At 49.1% G+C, this 20,409-nt stretch overlaps 1 protein-coding gene across 1 annotated transcript in view; it reads left to right on the top strand.

Moving 5' to 3' along the window:
* Positions 1-730: 730 nt before the first annotated feature.
* Positions 731-20,409, top strand: part of LOC120046873 (E3 ubiquitin-protein ligase pellino homolog 1) — a 59,907-nt gene continuing 40,228 nt past the window's right edge. The window contains exon 1 of the mRNA XM_038992448.1: positions 731-1,075. The gene's annotated coding sequence lies outside the window, so the exon portion shown is untranslated. The remainder of the gene's footprint in view (positions 1,076-20,409) is intronic.

The following is a 20,409-nucleotide window of genomic DNA, read 5'->3' as shown; positions in this document are numbered from 1 at the left end:
CGATAGCGCGCCGGACTTCGGGCTTAGAAGGTCGAGGGTTCGAGACCCGCTCCCTGCCTGTTTCATTACAGTATTAAAATATATATATATATATAGGACAAAATACACATCACAACACTGCATAAAGAGAGACCTAAGACAACAACATAGCATATCAACAACACAGCATGGTAGCAACACAACATGACAACAACGTGGTAGCGGCACAAAACATGGTACAAACATGATTGGGCACAGACAACAGCACAAAGGGCAAGAAGGTAGAGACAACGATGCATCACGTGAAGCAGTCCAACTGTCACTAAGAGTGTGAATGATTGAGTCTTTGAATGAAGAGATACAACTGTCCAGTGTTTTTTGCAGCTCGTTCCAGTCGCTAGCTGCAGAGAGCTGAAAAGAGGAGCGACGCAGGGATGTGTGTGCTTTGGGGACTTGAGGGCTGCAGTGGGTATCTCAGATAGGTGGGCGTTAGGCCTAAGAGGGTGCATGCTCTGTCTTCTTTGACGGACTGCGTGGTTTTACTCAGTTTCATTACATTAGCTGTAGGCTACCACATTAATGCATAATATATAAACAACTTGCACTTCACATTTCAAAACAAGTACTTGCATGGTGGCTTCAATGACAGGTTTAGATACTCTCTGCGGTGCCTTGTTAGGTCGAGAGCTCAACTACGATATCCACAATCCCTTTCGCATCATACGCGGCAGGTTTTTCTCGGATCGGAGTACGCTACAATTCAAAACGAGACGTCCCTGTTTATGTTCAACATACCTCCAACATAGTACTCTGCTGTCGGCACGGAGAGCGAAGCATTTCTTAAATACATTTTGGGAATGTAACTTTGTACAGGAAGAAAGCTAACACGAAAACGTCGTACGATTGGCCATTCTGACAGTTGTTTTTGTATCAAACATTGAGAGATTTGTTGACAAATTGCCTTTGTTAGCTAGTAAACAAGCTAGCTGAACGAAGTTGGGCTGAAGCGGCTGGTGGGAGATTGTTGTCACTTGCTCACTGAGCGGTGTGGCTCGGGGAGGAGAGAATTGACGGGAACCACCTCATCGACTCCGCTGTAAGTAGAACTAGCTAAGGCTAACCTTCCTCTCATTTACACAATATAACTAACCATATTAGCTTGCCAATCAGTTGACAATCTCCTGTTTTCCTTTGTGAACCCGCTAGTTAGCTAACATAAGGACAGTAGGATAACTAGCTAATATGATTGCTTGTTTGCTGGTGGAGAGATGTGCCAGGTAACGTTAACGTTACAGTAGCTAGTTATTCCTCTCAAAAACCTAGCTAGCTAACTAATAATGGTCATAATTTAGGCTATAACCAAATCTTCTCTTAACGTTAGTCATAACTATTTATTTTTGGGTCATTGTAATATATAATAATATTTTATCCAAAGCTATTTAGTCATAAATCTATAAATTTTTACGCATGGTGGTCCCGGGAATCGAACGCACTATTCCGGCTTTGTCTACCAACTGAGCTAACGTTACTAGCTAACAAACTAGGTTTTGCATGTCAAGTTGGAATGGGATATCATTCCCTTGTTCAAGCATCTGATCTGCTGGCTAGCCCTGCTTCTGCCTTTGTTGGTCCGGTCTGGCGATGACTTGGATCAGCCTTTTTGACATCCATGTCCCGTTGTCGTATCAATCATTCGGTTCCCCCTTTCCAATGATCTTATGTCTTATTTTATTGCGGATCAATGGCTCGAATTGTGATTTGACTTGCCACTCAGCTATTGTTTAGCTACAAACGTTGTCATCATTGCATTGCCAAAGGTTGTTGTTTACAAACTGATTTTTGGTCAGAATATTTTTTGTTTTTAAACTTGAGGATGTGCACACACACACACACACACACACACCACCATATGTTTTACTATCCTTGTGGGTACCTAGCCTTAACCTGACTCCTGAACTTAGCCCTAATTGTAACCAAAACACTAAACCTAACCCCTAAACTTAAAATAGCATTTGTCCTTCTGGGGATGTGGGAAATGTCCCCACTAGGGTTAATGTTCCTTGTTTTACTGTCCTAGTGGGGACTTGTGGGCATTTCCAGTACCCTCAAGGATAGTAATACACACACCCCTTCCCACTCCAGAGGGTCTGTTCCACTCCAGAGGGTCTGAGTGGGGGGGGGGGGTCTGTCCCACTCCAGAGGGTCTGAGGGGGGTGTCTGTCCCACTCCAGAGGGTCTGAGGGGGGGTGTCTGTCCCACTCCAGAGGGTCTGTCCCACTCCAGAGGGTCTGAGGGGGGGGGGGGGGGGGGGGGGGTCTGTCCCACTCCAGAGGGTCTGAGGGGGGTGTCTGTCCCACTCCAGAGGGTCTGAGTGGGGGGGGGGGCGGGTCTGTCCCACTCCAGAGGGTCTGAGGGGGGGGTGTCTGTCCCACTCCAGAGGGTCTGAGGGGGGGGGGTGTCTGTCCCACTCCAGAGGGTCTGAGGAGGAGGGGGGGGGGGGCTTGTGGTCAGTCAGAAAATGACTGCCTGATGCAGGTATCGGCTTACATGTGCAACAGTTTTAGCTGTGTAACGCACGCACACACACACACACACACACACACAGACACAGACACAGTGCGTCTCAGTTTCAGTCAGGAAACCGGAATTAAGTCCTGATGGGATCAGACAGGAATGGAGATGAAACAGCACTGTGTATCCATAGTAACCCCCGCCTGTCCAGCGTGTATCCATAGTAACCCCCGCCTGTCCAGCGTGTATCCATAGTAACCCCCGCCTGTCCAGCGTGTATCCATAGTAACCCCCGCCTGTCCACCGTGTATCCATAGTAACCCCCGCCTGTCCAGCGTGTATCCATAGTAACCCCCGCCTGTCCAGTGTGTATCCATAGTAACCCCCGCCTGTCCAGCGTGTATCCATAGTAACCCCCGCCTGTCCAGCGTGTATCCATAGTAACCCCCGCCTGTCCAGCGTGTATCCATAGTAACCCCCGCCTGTCCACCGTGTATCCATAGTAACCCCCGCCTGTCCGGCGCGTATCCATAGTAACCCCCGCCTGTCCAGCGTGTATCCATAGTAACCCCCGCCTGTCCAGCGTGTATCCATAGTAACCCCCGCCTGTCCAGCGTGTATCCATAGTAACCCCCGCCTGTCCAGCGTGTATCCATAGTAACCCCCGCCTGTCCAGCGTGTATCCATAGTAACCCCCGCCTGTCCAGCGTGTATCCATAGTAACCCCCGCCTGTCCGGCGTGTATCCATAGTAACCCCCGCCTGTCCGGCGCGTATCCATAGTAACCCCCGCCTGTCCGGCGCGTATCCATAGTAACCCCCGCCTGTCCGGCGCGTATCCATAGTAACCCGCGCCTGTCCGGCGCGTATCCATAGTAACCCCCGCCTGTCCGGCGCGTATCCATAGTAACCCCCGCCTGTCCGGCGCGTATCCATAGTAACCCCCGCCTATCCGGCGTGTCTGTAGGAACCCCCGCCTATCCGGCGTGTCTGTAGGAACCCCCGCCTATCCGGCGTGTCTGTAGGAACCCCCGCCTATCCGGCGTGTCTGTGGGAACCCCCGCCTATCCGGCGTGTCTGTAGGAACCCCCGCCTATCCGGCGTGTCTGTGGGAACCCCCGCCTGTACAGCGTGTAAGATATACATCAATCTGGTTTTCAATTTAGGCATCCTGTGTGTGTACGTGATGTGCTGTTCTCTGGAGCTGTTGTGTCATGAGGCTTGGGAATGTGTGTTTGTGTGCACACTGTAGGCCTGTGTGTTTTGGCCTGTGTGTGTACACAATGTAGGCCTGTGTGTTTTGGCCTGTGTGTGTGCACACTGTAGGCCTGTGTGTTTTGGCCTGTGTGTGTGCACACTGTAGGCCTGTGTGTTTTGGCCTGTGTGTTTTGGCCTGTGTGTGTACACAATGTAGGGCCTGTGTGTTTTGGCCTGTGTGTGTACACACTGTAGGCCTGTGTGTTTTGGCCTGTGTGTTTTGGCCTGTGTGTTTTGGCCTGTGTGTGTGCACACTGTAGGCCTGTGTGTTTTGGCCTGTGTGTGTGCACACTGTATGTGCCTGTACTCTGGATGGAATGCCTGGGTAGTTCCCCAGGTCATAACTGTGGGTGTGTAGGTGTGTGTTTTTTGCTTACATTTGTGCATACTGTTAGCTTCTGAGTCTGTACTCTGAATGACATGCCTGGGTAAGTTCCCCAGGTCGTAGCTGTGCGTGTATGAGGCTCGGGACATCTGAGCAGCTTAGGCTAGGCTGTAGGCTACACTCTGCAGTGTATGTGAAGCTTGGCACACTACTCTCCAGTTCAGCTTATTCGCTCCATTCAGTGTGCTGGGTTTGTGCGTGTGAGATGAAGGATTACCAGGGTTTGTCATGGAAAGTGGGTCAGACAGTGGGTATGTTTTTACTGTCATTTCTGTTCGTGGGGTAAGAAAGACAACGGCCTGGTAAAATATCATCAGACGTTTTTCCAAAGTGCTGAAGCAGATTTGACTGTTGGTCTCTCTTTCTCAGTCTCTACACCTTGCGTCTCTCTCGGTCTCTCTCTCGGTCTCTCTCTCGGTCTCTCTCTCGGTCTCTCTCTCGGTCTCTCTCTCGGTCTCTCTCTCGGTCTCTCTCTCGGTCTCTCTCTCGGTCTTTCTCTCGGTCTCTGTCTCTCGCCCTGTCTCTCTCTCTGTCTCTCTCTCTGTCTCTCTTTCTCTGTCTCTCTTTCTCTACTTCTTCCCTTCTAATTCTTTAGGTATATTCCAAACAGTCTCTCTCCCTCACCCTCTCTGCTTCCCTCTTCTCCTACTTCTCCATCCCTCTCTTTCTTATTCATGCACATTAGGTCATTCATACAGTCATGGAAGGACATGCCTACGAACAGCTGAGCTGAAAGAAAATGTTAAATCTGGACACTGGGGCAGTTTGCTTCTGCACCTGACTGGAACGGGGGAAACATCTAAGTGTGTTTGTGTTGTGAAGCTCTACCTTTTAGTCTAGCAGTTCACAACATTACAAATGCTGCTCTGAGGTGAAGTTTCCCCTGGGTTTTTATGTTTTAACCTTTTTATTTAACTAGGCAAGTCAGTTAAGAACAAAATCTTATTTACAGTGACGGCCCACACCGGCCAAATCCGGACGACGCTGGGCAAGTTGTGCGCCGCCCTATGGGACTCCCAATCACGGCCGGTTTTGATACAGCCTGGATTCAAACCAGGGTGTGTCTAGTGATGCCTCTAACACTGAGATGCAGTGTCTTAGACCGCTGCGCCACTCGGGAGCTCAAGGTACAGATCTAGGATCAGCTTTCCCTCCCCCAATGCTAACTAAAACTATTAGGAGGGGATGCTAAACTGTCCCAAAATCAGCATTTAGGAGCAACTTCACTCAACTCCAATAAGGTTCGCCTTATTAAGTCGTTTGTATTGGGAACACAACATTTATGATGTTGTCTTTGACTTTCACCCCTCAGATTTGGAAAGTGAATAACAAAGAGCTGATTGGTGGTTGTAGTAGCTAGTGTTAGAGAGGAGTGCTGGTAGGAGTCGTTAGGGTTAGAGAGGAGGGCTGGTAGTAGTAGTTAGTGTTAGAGAGGAGGGCTGGTAGTAGTAGTTAGGGTTAGAGAGGAGGGCTGGTAGTAGTAGTTAGGGTTAGAGAGGAGGGCTGGTAGTAGTAGTTAGGGTTAGAGAGGAGGGCTGGTAGTAGTAGTTAGGGTTAGAGAGGAGGGCTGGTAGTAGTAGTTAGTGTTAGAGAGGAGGGCTGGTAGTAGTAGTTAGTGTTAGAGAGGAGGGCTGGTAGTAGTAGTTAGTGTTAGAGAGGAGGGCTGGTAGTAGTAGTTAGGGTTAGAGAGGAGGGCTGGTAGTAGTAGTTAGTGTTAGAGAGGAGGGCTGGTAGTAGTAGTTAGGGTTAGAGAGGAGGGCTGGTAGTAGTAGTTAGGGTTAGAGAGGAGGGCTGGTAGTAGTAGTTAGGGTTAGAGAGGAGGGCTGGTAGTAGTAGTTAGGGTTAGAGAGGAGGGCTGGTAGTAGTAGTTAGGGTTAGAGAGGAGGGCTGGTAGTAGTAGTTAGGGTTAGAGAGGAGGGCTGGTAGTAGTAGTTAGGGTTAGAGAGGAGGGCTGGTAGTAGTAGTTAGGGTTAGAGAGGAGGGCTGGTAGTAGTAGTTAGGGTTAGAGAGGAGGGCTGGTAGTAGTAGTTAGGGTTAGAGAGGAGGGCTGGTAGTAGTAGTTAGGGTTAGAGAGGAGGGCTGGTAGTAGTAGTTAGGGTTAGAGAGGAGGGCTGGTAGTAGTAGTTAGGGTTAGAGAGGAGGGCTGGTAGTTAGGGTTAGAGAGGAGGGCTGGTAGTTAGGGTTAGAGAGGAGGGCTGGTAGTTAGGGTTAGAGAGGAGGGCTGGTAGTTAGGGTTAGAGAGGAGGGCTGGTAGTTAGGGTTAGAGAGGAGGGCTGGCAGTTAGGGTTAGAGAGGAGGGCTGGCAGTTAGGGTTAGAGAGGAGGGCTGGTAGTTAGGGTTAGAGAGGAGGGCTGGTAGTAGTAGTTAGTGTTAGAGAGGAGGGCTGGTAGTAGTAGTTAGGGTTAGAGAGGAGGGCTGGTAGTAGTAGTTAGTGTTAGAGAGGAGGGCTGGTAGGAGTAGTTAGTGTTAGAGAGGAGGGCTGGTAGGAGTAGTTAGTGTTAGAGAGGAGGGCTGGTAGGAGTAGTTAGGGTTAGAGAGGAGGGCTGGTAGGAGTAGTTAGGGTTAGAGAGGAGGGCTGGTAGGAGTAGTTAGGGTTAGAGAGGAGGGCTGGTAGGAGTAGTTAGGGTTAGAGAGGAGGGCTGGTAGGAGTAGTTAGGGTTAGAGAGGAGGGCTGGTAGGAGTAGTTAGGGTTAGAGAGGAGGGCTGGTAGGAGTAGTTAGGGTTAGAGAGGAGGGCTGGTAGGAGTAGTTAGGGTTAGAGAGGAGGGCTGGTAGGAGTAGTTAGGGTTAGAGAGGAGGGCTGGTAGGAGTAGTTAGGGTTAGAGAGGAGGGCTGGTAGGAGTAGTTAGGGTTAGAGAGGAGGGCTGGTAGGAGTAGTTAGGGTTAGAGAGGAGGGCTGGTAGGAGTAGTTAGGGTTAGAGAGGAGGGCTGGTAGGAGTAGTTAGGGTTAGAGAGGAGGGCTGGTAGGAGTAGTTAGGGTTAGAGAGGAGGGCTGGTAGGAGTAGTTAGGGTTAGAGAGGAGGGCTGGTAGGAGTAGTTAGGGTTAGAGAGGAGGGCTGGTAGGAGTAGTTAGGGTTAGAGAGGAGGGCTGGTAGGAGTAGTTAGGGTTAGAGAGGAGGGCTGGTAGGAGTAGTTAGGGTTAGAGAGGAGGGCTGGTAGGAGTAGTTAGGGTTAGAGAGGAGGGCTGGTAGGAGTAGTTAGGGTTAGAGAGGAGGGCTGGTAGGAGTAGTTAGGGTTAGAGAGGAGGGCTGGTAGGAGTAGTTAGGGTTAGAGAGGAGGGCTGGTAGGAGTAGTTAGGGTTAGAGAGGAGGGCTGGTAGGAGTAGTTAGGGTTAGAGAGGAGGGCTGGTAGGAGTAGTTAGGGTTAGAGAGGAGGGCTGGTAGGAGTAGTTAGGGTTAGAGAGGAGGGCTGGTAGGAGTAGTTAGGGTTAGAGAGGAGGGCTGGTAGGAGTAGTTAGGGTTAGAGAGGAGGGCTGGTAGGAGTAGTTAGGGTTAGAGAGGAGGGCTGGTAGGAGTAGTTAGGGTTAGAGAGGAGGGCTGGTAGGAGTAGTTAGGGTTAGAGAGGAGGGCTGGTAGGAGTAGTTAGGGTTAGAGAGGAGGGCTGGTAGTTAGGGTTAGAGAGGAGGGCTGGTAGTTAGGGTTAGAGAGGAGGGCTGGTAGTTAGGGTTAGAGAGGAGGGCTGGTAGGAGTAGTTAGGGTTAGAGAGGAGGGCTGGTAGTAGTAGTTAGGGTTAGAGAGGAGGGCTGGTAGGAGTAGTTAGGGTTAGAGAGGCGGGCTGGTAGTAGTAGTTAGGGTTAGAGAGGAGGGCTGGTAGTAGTAGTTAGGGTTAGAGAGGAGGGCTGGTAGTAGTAGTTAGGGTTAGAGGGGAGGGCTGGTAGTTAGGGTTAGAGAGGAGTGCTGGTAGTTAGGGTTAGAGAGGAGGGCTGGTAGTAGTAGTGAGGGTTAGAGAGGAGGGCTGGTAGTAGTAGTGAGGGTTAGAGAGGAGGGCTGGTAGTAGTAGTGAGGGTTAGAGAGGAGGGCTGGTAGTAGTAGTGAGGGTTAGAGAGGAGGGCTGGTAGTTAGGGTTAGAGAGGAGTGCTGGTAGTAGTAGTTAGGGTTAGAGAGGAGGGCTGGTAGTAGTAGTTAGGGTTAGAGAGGAGGGCTGGTAGTAGTAGTTAGGGTTAGAGAGGAGGGCTGGTAGTAGTAGTTAGTGTTAGAGGGGAGTGCTGGTAGGAGTAGTTAGGGTTAGAGAGGAGTGCTGGTAGGAGTAGTTAGGGTTAGAGAGGAGGGCTGGTAGTAGTAGTTAGGGTTAGAGGGGAGGGCTGGTAGTTAGGGTTAGAGAGGAGTGCTGGTAGTAGTAGTTAGGGTTAGAGAGGAGGGCTGGTTGTAGTAGTTAGGTTTAGAGAGGAGTGCTGGTAGTAGTAGTTAGGGTTAGAGAGGAGGGCTGGTAGTAGTAGTTAGGGTTAGAGGGGAGTGCTGGTAGTAGTAGTTAGGTTTAGAGAGGAGTGCTGGTAGTAGTAGTTAGGGTTAGAGAGGAGGGCTGGTAGTAGTAGTTAGGGTTAGAGAGGAGGGCTGGTAGTAGTTCTCTCCTCCCCATATCCCCCAGTCTCTCCCCCCTCTCTCAGGGGCTGCTGCTGCCAGTACAGGCTGTGCTTTAGGCACAGATTTACGATCAGTCTGCCCCTATCAGGTCAGCCCCCCTCCCTGCTATCTTCCTGTGCAGAGTGAGTCAAGTGAGCCACACTTTCCCCAAGCTGCTGGTCACTGGAATGGGTGGTTGATTTCTGGGAAGGTCACACAGTGTGTTCTCTACTGGCAGGAAGTAGTACCTAGACAGTGTGAGTGCCCATGTGGTTTTGAGTGCATGCGATGTGTGTGTGTGTGTGCTGTTTGTTGTCTGTCCGCTGTCGGTCTGTGTTCAACTCAGTGAATTATTGATGAGCCTGTAACTTGAACGCCTCCCCTCCTCTCCATCTCCCAGTCTCTCCATCTGTCACCAGTAGCCTACATCCCAGTACTGCCTACTGGAGCCAGTATACCCCTCTCTCTCTCTCTCTCTCTCTCTCTCTCTCTCTCTCTCTCTCTCTTTTTCTCTAGGCCCCTCTCTCCCCTCCTCTCCATCTCCCCATCTCTCCATCTGTCACCAGTAGCCTACATCCCAGTACTTCCTACTGGAGCCAGTACACCCCTCTCTCTCTCTCTTTCTCTCTCTCTTTCTCTAGGCCCCTCTCTCCCCTCCTCTCCATCTCCTCATCTCTCCATCTGTCACCAGTAGCCTACATCCCAGTACTTCCTACTGGAGCCAGTATACCCCTCTCTCTCTTTCTCTAGGCCCCTCTCTCCCCTCCTCTCCATCTCCCAGTCTCTCCATCTGTCACCAGTAGCCTACATCCCAGTACTTCCTACTGGAGCCAGTACACCCCTCTCTCTCTCTCTCTCTCTCTTCCTCTAGGCCCCTCTCTCCCCTCCCCTGGGTGTGTTTGATGGGGATTACCTACCTAGTGACAATCATTTACTGTTAATGCGGCCACGCCTGCACACATACACACACACACACACACACACACACACACACACACACACACACAGGGTGGTGGTATGGTGGGGCTGTATAATCGGTGCCAGATGGCCTTTGAAGATGGAAGGGGGGGTGGGCTCTCTGTACCTAATTACATTGACCTACACTACGTAGTGTAGTTTTCATGCGTTTCAGGTCCATTACAGCATGTGACTGGGCTGAGTGGATAGAAACATTGCTTTGAATACGAGTTCAGGCAGGCTACAGCCCAGTTCTCCATTTAATGGAATACAGAGTCTAATATTAAGACAACCTCTGCCTTGGTAGCCTAAATTTGAGCAGTCCAAAGAAACATGTCCGCTATTGGAAGTCTTTCTTCTGTTAGTCTTATAGGCTATTGTTTTAAATAGGATTCTGGGAACTTTCAATAAATTCCCTGGTTTTCCCGATATCCTATTTCCGGATTTCCTTCTTAGTCCCTTCCGATTCCGGGAATCCTCCAACCAGGCTTTCTGGAAAACCAGTGAATTTATTGAAAGTTCCATGAATTTTGCAACCCTAGTTTTACATGTGTGTGTGTGTTTTATAAATGTCTGAAAGGCATTTGGGAACAAACCAAATTCACCCTCTGTTCAGTGTATTAGACCTTGTGATAATGTCTAGTTCATTTGACTCCCTCCTCTGTGGTCAGTCGGTTACTGCTTGGCACTCAGCATTAAGGGGTGAAGGCCCTGATATAGACTAGTGTCCTGTCCAGGGGGTGTACTGAGGAGATGGACTAGTGTCCTGTCCAGGGGGTGTACTGAGGAGATGGACTAGTGTCCTGTCCAGGGGGTGTACTGAGGTGATGGACTAGTGTCCTGTCCAGGGGGTGTACTGAGGTGATGGACTAGTGTCCTGTCCAGGGGGTGTACTGAGGTGATGGACTAGTGACCTGTCCAGGGGGTGTACTGAGGAGATGGACTAGTGTCCTGTCCAGGGGGTGTACTGAGGAGATGGACTAGTGTCCTGTCCAGGGGGTGTACTGAGGTGATGGACTAGTGTCCTGTCCAGGGGGTGTACTGAGGTGATGGACTAGTGTCCTGTCCAGGGGGTGTACTGAGGTGATGGACTAGTGACCTGTCCAGGGGGTGTACTTGAACATCAAGCTGGGGCGGTAGCGTAGCCTAGTGGTTAGAGTGTTGGACGAGTAACCAAAAGGTTGCAAGATCGAATCCCCGAGCTGACAAGGTACAAATCTGTCGTTTTGCCCCTGAACAAGGCAGTGTTCCTAGGCCGTCATGTAAAATAAGAATTTGTTCGTAACTGACTTGCCTAGATAAATAAAGGTCAAATAAAAAAGCTGGCGCACTACAGAAACAGGAGATGGGCTGCGGCTCGTGCAAGACAAGGCTCGTGCAAGACAAGGCTCGTGCAAGCCAAGGCTCGTGCAAGGCTACTTACTTACTGTGGTCAGTCAGTCCATTCCCCCAATGGGCAAACGTCCAGTCATCCTGGACCTCAGCTGCCACGGATGACCCAGTTGTCGTGGGAATGGCACCGATTTGGTCCCAGATTCTCTTGGCAAGCGGGTCCCCTGTCCTTTCCAGCTGAAACATGGTTTATTTAACCAAGCTATTTTAATACTGAGGGGAAGGATGTCAACCTGCTCAGAAAGATATAGATGTGGGTTATCTCAAACACAACAGCAACCAGCACTACATTGGTAGATCATAGATCCGAGAATGAGGACGATTCTGGCACACAGACAGACACAGAGATTGATTGAAAGTCTGAGAAATGTTTGAAATTGTGAAAAGTTATGGAATTGTGAAAGCGTCATTCAACTTTCATACATTCACCTACATTCTGGAAACCATTTTTTTTAGGTCAGATGCTTGGCAATGGGTACAATGGAACTATTCTGATACATTTCCGTTAGACAAGTTGGTGGCTGTGTGGGAGAATTTTCTGAGTTGAGTTGGACACGTCTACTGATGTTTAACCTTTTTATTAGGTTCGTCTTGTTGAGATTAACATCTCTGTTTCAAGAGAGACCAGGATATCAGCATCAGCAGTATCAGACAAACCACCACATGACATCAGCCAGAGGAAAATCACATCAATACACTGCATGTTCCCATGTCTGGAGGCGAACCATCTACACTCGCCCACAACAATGCATCTCATCCTTTGTACTCACTGGGTGCCCACTGGTAGATTCCATAGTCCGTGTTGGTTAAAAGGGACAATTCGCCACTTTTTCACCTAATATTTACTATGCTGTCTTCAGCACCATACCAGTGTCTTGTCTATTACATAGGCCTACACGTAGGCTAGGAGATGGAACAAAAAGATTATAACATAAAATGTATTGAGTGTTGTTCTTGTGAGGTTTGTATTCCGGTCTTCTGACAGTTAGGCTGGTTTGTACTCCGGTCTTCTGACAGTTAGGCTGGTTTGTACTCCGGTCTTCTGACAGTTTGGCTGGTTTGTACTCCGGTCTTCTGACAGTTAGGCTGGTTTGTATTCCGGTCTTCTGACAGTTAGGCTGGTTTGTATTCCGGTCTTCTGACAGTTAGGCTGGTTTGTACTCAGGTCTTCTGACAGTTTGGCTGGTTTGTATTCCGGTCTTCTGACAGTTAGGCTGGTTTGTATTCCGGTCTTCTGACAGTTCGGCTGGTTTGTACTCCGGTCTTCTGACAGTTAGGCTGGTTTGTACTCCGGTCTTCTGACAGTTAGGCTGGTTTGTACTCCGGTCTTCTGACAGTTAGGCTGGTTTGTACTCGGTCTTCTGACAGTTTGGCTGGTTTGTACTCCGGTCTTCTGACAGTTTGGCTGGTTTGTACTCCGGTCTTCTGACAGTTTGGCTGGTTTGTACTCCGGTCTTCTGACAGTTAGGCTGGTTTGTACTCCGGTCTTCTGACAGTTAGGCTGGTTTGTACTCCGGTCTTCTGACAGTTAGGCTGGTTTGTACTCCGGTCTTCTGACAGTTAGGCTGGTTTGTACTCCGGTCTTCTGACAGTTAGGCTGGTTTGTACTCCGGTCTTCTGACAGTTAGGCTGGTTTGTACTCCGGTCTTCTGACAGTTAGGCTGGTTTGTACTCCGGTCTTCTGACAGTTAGGCTGGTTTGTACTCCGGTCTTCTGACAGTTAGGCTGGTTTGTACTCCGGTCTTCTGACAGTTAGGCTGGTTTGTACACCGGTCTTCTGACAGTTAGGCTGGTTTGTACACCGGTCTTCTGACAGTTAGGCTGGTTTGTACACCGGTCTTCTGACAGTTAGGCTGGTTTGTACTCCGGTCTTCTGACAGTTAGGCTGGTTTGTACTCCGGTCTTCTGACAGTTAGGCTGGTTTGTACTCCGGTCTTCTGACAGTTAGGCTGGTTTGTACTCCGGTCTTCTGACAGTTAGGCTGGTTTGTATTCCGGTCTTCTGACAGTTAGGCTGGTTTGTACTCCGGTCTCCTGACAGTTTGGCTGGTTTGTACGTGCAAGTGTTTTGATCTGAGGCTATCTAACTTCCTGTCTCATTAAAGGGCGCCCGTGTTCACTTTCTTCTTGTTTCGGATACTCAGGGGGACATCACACAGACAGACACACACATACTTACCAAACTCAAAAAAATCACTTCAACCAGTAAAATGGCTCTTTGGCTAGCTTTTGCTACAGCCTATATCAATGAGCGTTAGCATTCTAGCTAACAACTGCTGCATCCAAAACAGTTATTTTGCAAAGATCACAACCGAATATACTCTTAGCGACTGTTCAAGCAAGAATCAAAACATTATTGTAAGCGTAAGTTATTTTGTTTAGCCTAAGATTTATGTTTTTATTATTTCTGTGTTGAATGGGTGCAGAGTGCGATGGCTGTCTTACAGCCTCGTGTGTCTGTGTGACGTCAGTGTGTCGTGTTCTGGAAAGTTGTCTACAGCCTGTTGTCCGTCTTCTTTTTAAATAGTCAGCCAACATGTTTTCAGCACTATCATTTCCCTGATTGATCAACAGGTGTTTCCTCATGCTCTCTCTCGTCTCTCTGCAGCAGTCATATAGTGAGCAATATGTTTCAACAACAAATTGCAATCGAATTGTATCGACACCTAATTATGATGATAATATGGTATCTTGAGGTCCCTAGTTGGCATGGGTTGGGTGTACCCCAACAACACACTGGTGTCGGCGTATACCGGTCATTAAAAATATTCATGCGAGTAGACTGCTGATTGGCCATCTCATCCTCCTTAGAAGGATGACTGCATTCTATGAGGAAGTAGCAAGCTTTTTTTTTTACGGTCTGTTTGAGATACAATTTGTGAGGTGGGTTTTTTTATGTGTTTGGTTTTCTCCAATTAATGCTTTGGCCACCTGAGTATAGAATGAGTCAACAACATTATTTGGGTATGAGTTAACAGAATATTAACTTTTAAAAGTGAGATTTTGACTGGACAGTTACTTTTTTGTCAACAGATATCTAATCACCTGACCCTGATGGCATCATGGCATCCTGACATGCAGTACTTTCAGGTTTCTCTGTTTTTCACCAGTTTGATTCACTCCCTCAGTTGGCTTCCTCTGGTTAGCTAACCGGCAGAAAGAAAAAGGCTTTGAGCTGCCTCCCTACGTTCCCTAGCAACACGCATCCACATACGCACACAGAATACGCACGCTCACGAACACATCAAACGCTCACAGGCAGTCCTCTCCAAAAACAGTACCTCTCCCTATTATCATCCCCCCCTCCTCTCACCAGTCTTTTAATCTTTTACATCCTGAACGTCAGCCTGTAGAGGAGGGTTTACCGTCCAGAACGTCAGCCTGTAGAGGAGGGTTTAACGTCCCGAACGTCAGCCTGTAGAGGAGGGTTTAACGTCCCCAACGTCGGCCTGTAGAGGAGGGTTTAACGTCCCCAACGTCGGCCTGTAGAGGAGGGTTTAACGTCCCGAACGTCAGCCTGTAGAGGAGGGTTTAACGTCCCCAACGTCGGCCTGTAGAGGAGGGTTTAACGTCCCGAACGTCAGCCTGTAGAGGAGGGTTTAACGTCCCCAACGTCAGCCTGTAGGGGAGGGTTTAACGTCCCGAACGTCAGCCTGTAGGGGAGGGTTTAACGTCCCCAACGTCAGCCTGTAGGGGAGGGTTTAACGTCCCGAACGTCAGCCTGTAGGGGAGGGTTTAACGTCCCGAACGTCAGCCTGTAGAGGAGGGTTTAACGTCCCGAACGTCAGCCTGTAGAGGAGGGTTTAACGTCCCGAACGTCAGCCTGTAGGGGAGGGTTTAACGTCCCGAACGTCGGCCTGTAGGGGAGGGTTTAACGTCCCGAACGTCGGCCTGTAGAGGAGGGTTTAACGTCCCCAACGTCGGCCTGTAGAGGAGGGTTTAACGTCCCGAACGTCAGCCTGTAGAGGAGGGTTTAACGTCCCGAACGTCAGCCTGTAGAGGAGGGTTTAACGTCCCGAACGTCGGCCTGTAGAGGAGGGTTTAAGGTCCCCAACGTCAGCCTGTAGGGGAGGGTTTAACGTCCCCAACGTCGGCCTGTAGAGGAGGGTTTAACGTCCCGAACGTCAGCCTGTACGGGAGGGTTTAACGTCCCCAATGTCAGCCTGTAGAGGAGGGTTTAAGGTCCCCAACGTCAGCCTGTAGGGGAGGGTTTAACGTCCCCAACGTCGGCCTGTAGAGGAGGGTTTAACGTCCCGAACGTCAGCCTGTACGGGAGGGTTTAACGTCCCCAATGTCAGCCTGTAGAGGAGGGTTTAACGTCCCGAACGTCAGCCTGTAGAGGAGGGTTTAACGTCCCGAACGTCAGCCTGTAGAGGAGGGTTTAACGTCCCGAACGTCAGCCTGTAGAGGAGGGTTTAACGTCCCGAACGTCGGCCTGTAGAGGAGGGTTTAACGTCCCCAACGTCATCCTGTAGAGGAGGGTTTAACGTCCCGAACGTCAGCCTGTAGAGGAGGGTTTAACGTCCCGAACGTCAGCCTGTAGAGGAGGGTTTAACGTCCCCAACGTCATCCTGTAGAGGAGGGTTTAACGTCCCCAACGTCGGCCTGTAGAGGAGGGTTTAACGTCCCCAACGTCAGCCTGTAGAGGAGGGTTTAACGTCCCGAACGTCAGCCTGTACGGGAGGGTTTAACGTCCCCAACGTCGGCCTGTAGAGGAGGGTTTAACGTCCCGAACGTCAGCCTGTAGAGGAGGGTTTAACGTCCCCAACGTCGGCCTGTACGGGAGGGTTTAACGTCCCCAACGTCGGCCTGTACGGGAGGGTTTAACGTCCCCAACGTCAGCCTGTAGGGGAGGGTTTAACGTCCCCAACGTCGGCCTGTAGAGGAGGGTTTAACGTCCCCAACGTCAGCCTGTAGAGGAGGGTTTAACGTCCCCAACGTCAGCCTGTAGAGGGTTTAACGTCCCCAACGTCAGCCTGTAGAGGAGGGTTTAACGTCCCCAACGTCAGCCTGTAGAGGAGGGTTTAACGTCCCCAACGTCAGCCTGTAGAGGAGGGTTTAACGTCCCCAACGTCAGCCTGTAGAGGAGGGTTTAACGTCCCCAACGTCAGCCTGTAGAGGAGGGTTTAACGTCCCCAACGTCAGCCTGTAGAGGAGGGTTTAACGTCCCCAACGTCAGCCCGTAGAGGAGGGTTTAACGTCCCCAACGTCAGCCCGTAGAGGAGGGTTTAACGTCCCCAACGTCAGCCCGTAGAGGAGGGTTTAACGTCCCCAACGTCAGCCCGTAGAGGAGGGTTTAACGTCCCCAATGTCAGCCCGTAGAGGAGGGTTTAACGTCCCCAACGTCAGCCCGTAGAGGAGGGTTTAACGTCCCCAACGTCAGCCCGTAGAGGAGGGTTTAACGTCCCCAACGTCAGCCCGTAGGGGAGGGTTTAACGTCCCCAACGTCAGCCCGTAGGGGAGGGTTTAACGTCCCCAACGTCAGCCCGTAGGGGAGGGTTTAACGTCCCCAACGTCAGCCCGTAGGGGAGGGTTTAACGTCCCCAACGTCAGCCCGTAGAGGAGGGTTTAACGTCCCCAACGTCAGCTTGTAGAGGAGGGTTTAACCTCCCGAACGTCATCCTGTAGGGGAGGGTTTAACGTCCCCAACGTCAGCCTGTAGAGGAGGGTTTAACGTCCCCAACGTCAGCCTGTAGAGGAGGGTTTAACGTCCCCAACGTCAGCCTGTAGGGGAGGGTTTAACGTCCCGAACTTCAGCCTGTAGAGGAGGGTTTTAGAAAGACGGACAAACATCTAGACATCAAATTGTATTTGTTACATGCCCGGAATACAGCAGGCCTTAACCAACAATGCAGATTTAAACCTAAACAACATGAAACTTTTGGCAACAGACTTTTAGAAACACAGACACATAAACCCTGATGACACACTTCATAATGGTAGTGATGTTGATTACCTTTATGTAGGCTTTAGGCGACCTCTGCTTCATGACCAATAACTCGCACTATATTAACGTCCCAGCACTGGTAGGATCATTCGCTAGTGAATTTCCCCATCATAAAGTTATCAGTGGATTTATAATAGACTAAGCCTATCTGTGGAGACACACACACAACCCTCAGCCTCAGCTCTCAACCATTATTTTATTTAACCTTTAACTAGGCAAGAACAAATTTGCAATTCTTATTTACAATGACGGTCTTCCGGGGAACAGTGGGTTAACTTCCTTGTTCAGGGGCAGAACGACAGATTTTTACCTTGTCACCTCGGGGATTCGATCTAGCAACCTTTCGGTTACTGGCCCAACGCTCTAACCACTAGTCTACCTGCCGCCCCAATGCAGGGGGTCAGACGGCCTTCCTAACCCACAGGTTAGTTTCATAATACAGACGGCCTTCCCTGCTCTCCCAGCCAGGCCCCAGACCAGTGCTCCAGAACCCCATCCCAGTCCAGAGTAAAAACATTGTTTATCATCCGTATGGAACATCACAGGAGACACAGGTCACCTACACACATCCCCTCTCCCTGTCTGGTACACTATTTCCCTCCCAAATCCCAGGTAGCCTACACACATCCCCTCTCCCTGTCTGGAACACTATTTCCCTCCCAAATCCCAGGTAGCCTACACACATCCCCTCTCCCTGTCTGGAACACGATTTCCCTCCCAAATCCCAGGTAGCCTACACACATCCCCTCTCCCTGTCTGGAACACGATTTCCCTCCCAAATCCCAGGTAGCCTACACACATCCCCTCTCCCTGTCTGGAACACGATTTCCCTCCCAAATCCCAGGTAGCCTACACACATCCCCTCTCCCTGTCTGGAACACGATTTCCCTCCCAAATCCCAGGTGACTGAGATATGATTCCTCCTCTCTTTCTTCTCCTTCCCTCTCTTTTGATATTTTACACATCCCTGCTCATCAATTAGATGGGTTACACAGGAAGAATGAGCGAGGGAGACAAAGACGGGGAGTCTGTGAGAGGGAGGGAAAGAGAGACTGTGCGAGGTATCGTTAGTGTCGATCTCCTTTCCCGAGCGTCCCCTCAGATTGATTACCTGGTCATCAGACTTGTAGTCTTCAGCGTGTGCAAACCAATCCTCCTCCTCTGATCCCTCCATGCAACCAACACAGGAGTCCAGACCAGACGCAGGGTGTAAGCAACAACCAACACACGCAGGAGTCTGAACCGGACGCAGGGCGTAAGCAACAACCAACACACTCAGGAGTCTGGACCGGACGCAGGGCGTAAGGAGTCTGGACCGGACGCAGGGCGTAAGGAGTCTGGACCGGACGCAGGGCGTAAGGAGTCTGGACCGGACGCAGGGCGTAAGGAGTCTGGACCGGACGCAGGGCGTAAGGAGTCTGGACCGGACGCAGGGCGTAAGCAACAGCCGCGAGCATGCCTATTTATTTGGACAATGAAGCTTAAACTTTTTAATTTGTCTCTGTACTCCAGCATTTTGGATTTGAGATCAAATATTTCATATGAGGCGACAGTACAGAACGTCACCTTTTATTTGAGGTTATTTTCATACATATGTTTTACCGTTTAGAAATGAAAGCACTTTATATATCTATTCGAAGCTGTCATTTGAAGGTTCATAAGTGTTTGGATAAATTGACTGAAAATGTAGTCAAACGTTTACTATTTGGTCCCATAATCCGAGCACACAGTGATTCACATCAAGCTTGTGACTACCAACTTGTTGGATGCATTTACAGTTTTTGGTTGTTTCAGGGTCTGTCGTACCCAATAGAAATGAATGGTAAATAATATATTGGGTCATTTTTGGAGTCACTTTTCTTGTAAATAAGAATAAAATATGTTTCTGAACACTTCTATTGATGTGGATGCGACCATGATTTTGAATGAATCGTGAACAATGATGAGTAAGAAAATTAGAGGCATCAAAGTAACCCCCCCCCCCCCCCCCCCAATGCTAGATGCTATAAATGCTAACCTCCCCTATTATTGGTAATGGTGAGAGGTTAGAATGTCTTGGGGGTATAATATTTGTTTGAGTAGTATAGAAGTGGTTACCCCTCTTTCCGCCACTTTAAAAACGTCTGCATCATGCTCCAGTCTAGATACCATTTGGGAAAACCATGAAAGGAATTCCTGGTAATTGTACAAAGTCTTTGTTTTCCTCCTTTCTCTGTAAAAACCATCAAGGGCAGAATGTTAACCAGAGCCACGTGGCTGTATACTGTTGGAACTGAGCTGTGGTTTAACACTGCTGCTGTCTTCCTACAGCTAGCGCTGCCTGGGGTAGTACTAGAGTGTTGGCCTAGCTAGTCCTCATCGAAGGTAGAGAGTAGGGATGGGCGTTTGCAGTGATTTCACTATTCTAATATTATTTTTTAAATTCTGACGTGTTTACTTTTGTAACTTTTACATTTTTAACTTGAACATGGCTTCCCCTTTATTTCTGCAGCGGGGGAGGGGTCGTGTGAGCTGGGAGGGGAAGAGCGAGACGAATTAGCCATGCCAACTCAGCTACAGCCAAGACTAGCTAACTTGTAGCAGCCACAGTTTTATCATTTACATTTTTCCATTTTAGTCATTTAGCAGAGGCTTTTATGCAGACCGACTTACAGGAGCGATTAGGATTAAGTGCCTTGCACAAGGGTACATCGACAGATTTTCACGTAGTCGGCTCAGGAATTCAAACCAGTGACTTTTCGGTTACAGTCTCAACGCTCTTTCTTTTGTTGTATTTTACTCCCTTTTTCTCCCCAATTTTGATCTAGTTTCATCACTGCAACTCCCCAATGGGCTCAGATGCAAAGGTCGAGTCATGTGTCCTCCGAAACATGACCCGCCAAACCTTGCTTCTTAAACTTCTTATGGCTGGGATCCCGTTAACGGGATCGATATGACAACAGCCAGTGAAGGTGCAGGGCGCCAAACTCAAAACAACAGAAATCTCATAATTAAAATTCTTCAGACATACAAGTATTTTAAAGATAAACTTGTTGTTAATCCCACCACATTGTCCGATTTCAAAAAGGCTTTACGACGAAAGCACAACATATCATTATGTTAGGTCAGCACCTATTCACAGAAAAACACAGCCATTTTTCCAGCCAAAGAGAGGAGTCACAAAAAGCAGAAATAGAGATAAAATTAATCACTAACCTTTGATGATCTTCATCAGATGACACTCATAGGATTTCATGTTAAACAATACATGTATGTTTTGTTTGATAAAGTTCATATTTATGTCCAAAAATCTGTTTACATTGGCGCGTTATGTTCAGTAATGTTTTGCCTCCAAAAAGGCTACCTGAAACGTTTGACCCAAGTTAAACAATTTAAAGGCAATGCTACCAAATACTAATTGAGTGTATGTAAACTTCTGACCCATT

This window comes from Salvelinus namaycush, chromosome 4, assembly GCF_016432855.1.
Source record: "Salvelinus namaycush isolate Seneca chromosome 4, SaNama_1.0, whole genome shotgun sequence".
NCBI classification, from domain to species: Eukaryota; Metazoa; Chordata; class Actinopteri; order Salmoniformes; family Salmonidae; genus Salvelinus; species Salvelinus namaycush.
This window is presented reverse-complemented; position numbering and strand designations above follow the sequence as displayed.